The following is a 7,471-nucleotide window of genomic DNA, read 5'->3' on the forward strand; positions in this document are numbered from 1 at the left end:
TCATACATACACAACCATATATACTGATGTTGCACCGACACAACCCACTACTTCTCAACCTCCACCAACCCAGCCTTCTAATATCCAACCACAGTCTACTATCAGAACCTACTATCAATCAGCACAATCTTCTCAACCACAACCATCAGCACCTACTATCAGAACCTCACCTCTCAAATCCAAAACCAAACCAACCTCTGGTACTTCTCAAAAGGTGCCAGTTGTAAAATCTGACACATCCTCTAGGCTCAGAACCAAAAGAACTATCTATGTGCCTAAATTTCCACCAAGGAGAAGAAGAAGGATGATTCTGAGAGATGAATCTGATGAGGATAAACATGTCCAGGTTCCTGCATCAGAACCTGTGACATTAGATCTGAAGAGGTAACTCTTCAGAAGGAGAAAGCGGCTGAAGGTTCTGGGATTTTCAAAAGGAAAAGACCTTCAAATTCTGATACAGATCATATCACTCCACCATCTAGAAGATCAAGGAAGACTAGAGCAGGTGTGCATATTGTACAAATTCAATTTGAGGATGTTGAAGATGCTGAGGAAGGGGATTAGGAATCTCTGATCTCATCAGAACCTACAGTCATTGAAGTTTTGACGGCTCCACCTCAACCTGAAGACACTGTTCAAGACACAGTGATCACACCTCCTATCTCTCCATTGAAGGAAACTGCCTCAGTTGGAGATTCAGAGTTAAGTCCTGAACTTGATATTCACAGGTTGAATATTCCAATTGTTTTGTATCTGGAAGCACCACCAGCAAAAGAGGCAACTCCACCTGTTCTCCAATACTAAATGTTGAAATTCCTATTACACCAATTCCGGATTTAGAAGATACTCTTGTTCCATGGGAGGACACTCACAGAGGAGTTGAATGGACAAAGAAGTGGAATGAACCTGACTTCATTCCCATCCCATATGTTTTGTCAGAACATATTTCAAAAGCTGATGAGTTGCTGATAAATTCTGACTTCAAAACACAACTTAAAGTCACTGCTCTCAGCACTAAAAATCTTCAAGGTCTACACTCTAAGACTCATGAAAAGGTTGATAAACTTCTGGAAACAGCTGATAAGATGGACATGATGTACAAACTAGACAAGAAGAGGTTTATCAGACCAATTCAAGAAAAAGTGGAGGCTATTGAGCTTGTTCAATCCCAGTAGCAGGCCCAACTGGATGAGGTCCTGCAAAATCAAGCCTCTCAACAAACACAGCTCAATGAAATCTAATCTTTAGTGGAACTCCTTCTTTCTCTACTCCTGACAGATGATGCCAAAAAGGGGGAGAAGGTAGTTAAGTCCAAATGCTCACCAATCAAGACACTGAAGAAAAAGGATGATCAGGGTGATGACCAGGGAAACTCTGATAAGAGTTGAGGGTCACAGTCAAGGAGAGCAATTGAGCAGGATTCCTTCTCAACAGACAGGTTCTCATCAGAGATTGTCTGGTTCTACTCAAAGGAGGGATAAGGAAAGAAGCCTACAAATCAGGATGTTCCTTTGTTGATCACAAATCCTGATGATCAAGTTCTGACAACTACTTCTGATATAATGATTCAAGCTGGATGCCAAGATTCACAGAAGTTTTTGCAGACTCTGAAATTCAAGGGAAAGAAAGCAACATTCTTTTACAAGGATCCCAAAATTCAAACTATTGATGAAGAACTGGCCAAGAGACTATTCCTTAAGGATATTCCAGGGGTGGATTTAGAGGAATTAAGAGAAGAAGAGGCTAAATTTGCTGCTGAGATGAGCAAACCAAAGTCAAAAGGTTCTGATGCTAAAAAGCCACCAAGGCCAAAAGAAAAGGGGATTATGATAAAAGAAAGATCTGCCACAGAGATTCCTAGATCAAGGACTAGATCTCAAACTACTACTGATCCCAAAGACAAGGGAAAAGGAAAAGTTGGAGAGACAGTCAAGAAGCAGAAAATGAAGATTCCTCAAATTCTGATGGATCTTGTGTGCAAGATGGTTCAAGTCTTTGATGATGTTGCTGCAGAAAATGAAACTGTTGAAACTCTGAAAAGAAGAAAGATGACAGAAAAATCTAAGACAACCTCTGACATAGCTCAAGTTGTTCAGAGTGAAGAAGTTCAGAACTTGACAAATCCTGAAGAAATTTCAGAACAGCAAGCTACAGAAGAATCTACAAATCCTAAACAAGTCATCAAGACATCAACCTCTGACAGAGCTCAAGTTGATTTGGGCAAGATGACAATTGCTGATAAGAAGAAGCTGTTATGGAACAAAGCTACTCCAGTGGAACCTAAGACCAATCTAATGTTGAATCAACTTGCAACATTTGGGTTAAAAGCCAAGCAAGCTAGAGACAAGTCTAGATTAGGTTCTGACAAAGAAAAGATAGAAACAGGAGTAGAAGTTACTCTCAAAGATCCTTTCATTTTGACAGACAAACCATATAAAGAAATCAAACAAAAGCACCTTGACAAAGTGCTGTCTGCTCAAATTGTCATGGATACTCATGATAAATCAGAAGTTAAAGAAAAGTTGATCCTGTTTCTCAATGATGGTAGAACTTACAGACTAGCAGATTCTGATGTGCTAAAGAAGTCTGTCAAAGAGCTTCAACATATTCACTACCTTCTGGAAGTAAAATCTGATGTTCCAAGAAGGTGGTCAGATTACATTTTGAAGGCTATAAGGGATCTTCTCAGAATTTCTGGTACAAAAGCTTCTGAATAATGGAAGAGAAATTCCTATGAGGAGAAATTCTGCTAAGGTAGAAGTAATTCTGAAAGAAAGATGCTTATGCTACAATGAAAACTCTTCACATCCCAAAGTTATTAGACTTGGAGATGGACTTGAAAGAACATCAATTCCTGCACTCAGATTGGTAATAATTAAGATGAAGAACTGATGCAAGTCAAAGCACAGTTAGTTGAAGTTCTGAGAAATGCTGAGGACAAGCTGGTAACAGACTTTATAAGGAATCACTATGGATTCAGATTGATCCAGTGATATTGGTAAAGCTACATGTACTGTAAGTTGTATTTAGCTGTTTAAAATAATATCTCGTTGCATTTGTACTTAAATGTTTTTGACATCATCAAATTTATTAACTTGTATATTTTTCATAATTTATAACTTGGGGGAGATTGTTAGATATATTTGTGATGTCATGTCTAATCTGATTTGTTTAGTTTCAGAATTTATTTTCAGAATATCAGAACTTAACTGGAAATCAGAACTTAATGAAGACAGGAGGTTATCATAACTTAAGGCATCAGAACTTATATCAGAATTAAGTGCGGATACACTTTAGGGATGAAAAACGGCTGATTTACAGGAGAGGATCTGGATTAAACAAGTAAAGATATGCATGAAGAATTGGACAGCTATAGGACTGCAGTAGATAATCTCTGATTGATATATTCTAGGAAACAAAATCGTTATCATATCAATTAGTAGTTATCTTGTAACTGTGTATGATATAAACACAGATTAGGGTTTACACTATAAGTGTTGTCATTCACGAGAAGATTATTCATTGTAACTCTAGCAGCTCTTAGTGATATCATACATCACTGAGAGAGTAGATCAGACCTACTGTAACAGAGTTTGATATATTGAATAAACTTGTTTTCTGCTACATACTTGTGTTCATAATCGAATTGATTGTAGATACTATATTCAACCCCCTTCTATAGTATCATTGAGGCCTAACACACCGGGACGCGTACGGGTCAAACCGTAATCCGGATTGAAAAAGTTAAAACACGGAAAATGTTCGGAATTACCAGATTAGGTTAGAAAAGAGTTTTTGGAAGACTTTCGGGTTGTAAAAATGTAAAAATAATTGAGGTTGGACGATTCCCGGTTTAATAAAATAGTTTTATAATTACTCAGAAAATAATTAATAAATCCATAAATCATTATAAATTCATATAACAGCCCAAAAATTACCAGAAAAATATCACAATTATTTATATTTTATTCTGGACATATAAAAATTAGAATACTCAAAGAATATCATATATAAACATCCAAAACATCAACTCCAGTTACCAGATAATTCACTAAAATTCACATAAAATTCACATAAATAATTCCAAATAATAATAATAATAATAATAATTGAAAATATGGGATATTACATTTGTAGAGCAACTTAAGGATGCATTATTTTTGAAAATTTTATCTTTTAGAGTTTAATAAAAGTATTTTTTGATTATTTATTGGCACTTAATATGTATATTTTGTTATGTATCGTGTTTCAGTTTTATTTGGGGTGGATGCAAGTAGTCAGAGTTCAAATAGTGGAAGGGGGAGGAACAAGCGTTTTTGGAAAAAGAGGAACAAGAAGCTTTAATTAAATTGTTTGTTGGATATGAGTACTGACCAAAAATGGAAAAGAGAAGGAGGCTTTAAAAATGGCTATCTGAATCACTTGGAGCTTATGTTGAACAACAAGTTTCCTCGTTGTGCTTTGAAAGCTATTCCCTACATTGAATCGAAAGTTAAATGGTTCAAAGATAAGTATGTTGTTATTTGTGAAATGGTAAATAGAACTTCTAGGTTTCAGTGGGATGATTAAACAAAAATGATTGTTTGTGAGAGACAAGCTTATGATGATTTTTGCAAGGTAAATGAAATGTCACTTTATTTATTAATCATTAAAATATTCATATAATTGTTACTAATGCACGTATTTTTTTAGAATCATCCCAAAGCTGGAGGATTATGGAGGACTCATTTCCCTTATAATGACAGGTTAGATCTAATTTTTGGTGTTGATAGAGCCAGCGGTACTGCATCCGAATTGCCAGAGGACTCTATACATAATCTCGAGGAGACTGTGAATCTGGACATTGATTATAGTGATGACGATTCTCCATTACAAGCTCCTGCCAAAAAAATTAAGAAAAAAAGGTTCCAAAAAGCTGTGAGAAAAAGAAACCTACTCATTCTATAGATTTAACATCCAATCAAATGGCTAGTGAATTTACAGGTTTTATGAAGGATATGAGCATTCATTTGGCAACGATTGTGAAAACAATGAATGCCACCCAGGAACGTGAAACAGAGGTGGTCGAGCAAAAAAAGGTTATTAACTGAGATTGCTAGTTTTCATGGTATTACCCAAGCTGAAGCAATTAGAGCTACAAGTTTGTTTTTGTCAAATCCAAACCAGATGGATGTTTTCTTTTCAAGTCCAATGATGCCTGGAAGAAAGAAGTGGTGCTTGACATAATTAGTCGTAATCGCTAAGTTGGATTTTTTATTTTCATTTAAATTTAATACTTAGCATCTTGGATTTTGATTTTCTTTTGAAACCAGTACTTTAGTTGTATTTCATTTTTAATTATGAATTGGATTGTAATGCTCTTTTCAGTCAAATCGGTTGTTTTCTTTTTGCTTCGGGAATGCACTAGTGAAATATTATAATCTATTTTTGTCCTCTATTATTTTGGTTAATTTAGAGTAATTTGATAGAGCTCGGAAAACTTGGCTCGGCAGAATTTGTTATTTTCTGCGTAATTTGATTGAGCTCAGAAAACTTTGGTCAAATCAGATGTTTTCTTCTTGATTCTGGATCCCAAAACGACTTCGAAGATTCATGTACTTGGAAACAAATATCAGAACAAACTGCTTGAGATCATAGATGGATGGTAATTTAGTATTTTCTTTTCCCTTTCCTGCTTGTTGGTATATTTAGTATAATATCTTTACTCTTGAAAGTTATCCTGAATTGAGTAAATAGTTAGCAACCAAATTAAAAATATTTTCCAGGAGTCTTATTTGGATTTATCAGTATAAAATGCAAAAGTTTTTCATTTTTACATTGTAGATGGTTCTTAGCGGGGAAGCCGGACATGCCAGACAGGTTGCTAAAATTTTAAATAGCGAGGGAAAGGTAGTTGCTAAGGTGAACTTGAAGAAAAGATGGATATAATTAACGCAAAGCCCTCTGAGATGCCTTACGAGAAAGCATAATTACTGAATGTTGCAGTTTGTCGTGTGGATGATGTAGAAGCTGAATTAATTGCTACCAAAAAGGTGAAATCTGTTTTAGATACTAATATTAATACTTGTTTCTGTTAAAATATTTATGTGGTAGAAGCTATCCTGGGGCTTATTTTAATGTATGTCAGGACACAGGGCTTATTTATCTGAATGATAGTTAATAGTTACTTTATTCTCAATTTACCAGCTATACCCATATTTGTCCAACGAAATGAACAAATTAATATTTGTTAATGGAAAGTGATACTTTCTTTTAGTAATATATATTGAGTGATCAGATTCTTGTTCATGTATATACCTTAGGTTCTTTTGTTGCCACAAAGGGTTCATCTCCACCTAGTGAAATTAACATTTATAGTAACATCTAATTCTTAAAATTAAGATAAGAAATCAGGCTAGTTTCAAACAGAACTAGAGAAGCAAAATGAGTGACATCATGATCATAGGAAGCGTTATGAATTAAATCTAAGAACCTGTGACTATCACATGAACTTAGATATGTAAATCAATGTATTTCAGATGTGTACATCACTAGTTATTTATGTATTTGCATTTCCAATATAGCTAGCCTGAACAGCATACTGTATTTTAAGTGCATCTATGATCAAATATACTCACTTGATTTACTGATGGAGGTATCTTTGCTAAGGAAAGTATTTGTTCAAGCTTCTTGCAGGAAAAATTGTTGACTCCTATATTTTTTCTGAGACCGCGTATCTGACACTTCTCCATGGCTTCCCAAACATGCTTATAATCCATGGGAAGTATATCTTCCTCTGGAAAAGGATATGAGGGACTCCCCGCCTTGATGCTTACTGGATAGTGAATGAGGTAGAGATCAAGATACTCAAACCCAAGGTCCTAAGCATTAGACATTTTAACGAGTTTGACAAACGTGAGTTCAGATCAATAACATGCACATTTTGGTTAGATGTAGTTGTTTTCTAGTAGGAAGAAGTTGAAGTACACACTAGAAATTAAATATGTTGAATTGAACTAAGCACTTGGTTCCCTCTCAACAACATGATGACCTCTTAAATCACCTATTATTTGATTGTTTATTAAGTTGGGTTTATTTTTTTATTGCAGTACATGTTGGTAGTTTTTGTTGCTAAACATTTTCTGGGCAGTTGCTTACTATTATAGTACAAAATTACAGATTGCTTGCAGTTAAAAGTAGAATGCACATTAAAACTTTACTCGATTAGATGTGGTTGAATATATATTTTGATAAAATGCCTTGTGTTATGTTTGGGTATAGGTTTTGAGAAAGCTTGTGGTTGATGCGTCAAAGTTTTTGAATGAAAAAGTTTCAAAAACTTTTATTTCTTGATTCCCACGAGCTTATTAACCAAACACAAGGTAAGGGTATCATTCCCATTCTATTTTTGAACCAAACAAGATATATCAGGTCCCCTTATTGCTCTTTTGGTCACATTGATCTACTGGTTCAGCTTCGAGTTTGATCTCTT

This window comes from Apium graveolens, chromosome 7 (genome assembly GCF_009905375.1).
Source record: "Apium graveolens cultivar Ventura chromosome 7, ASM990537v1, whole genome shotgun sequence".
NCBI classification, from domain to species: domain Eukaryota; kingdom Viridiplantae; phylum Streptophyta; class Magnoliopsida; order Apiales; family Apiaceae; genus Apium; species Apium graveolens.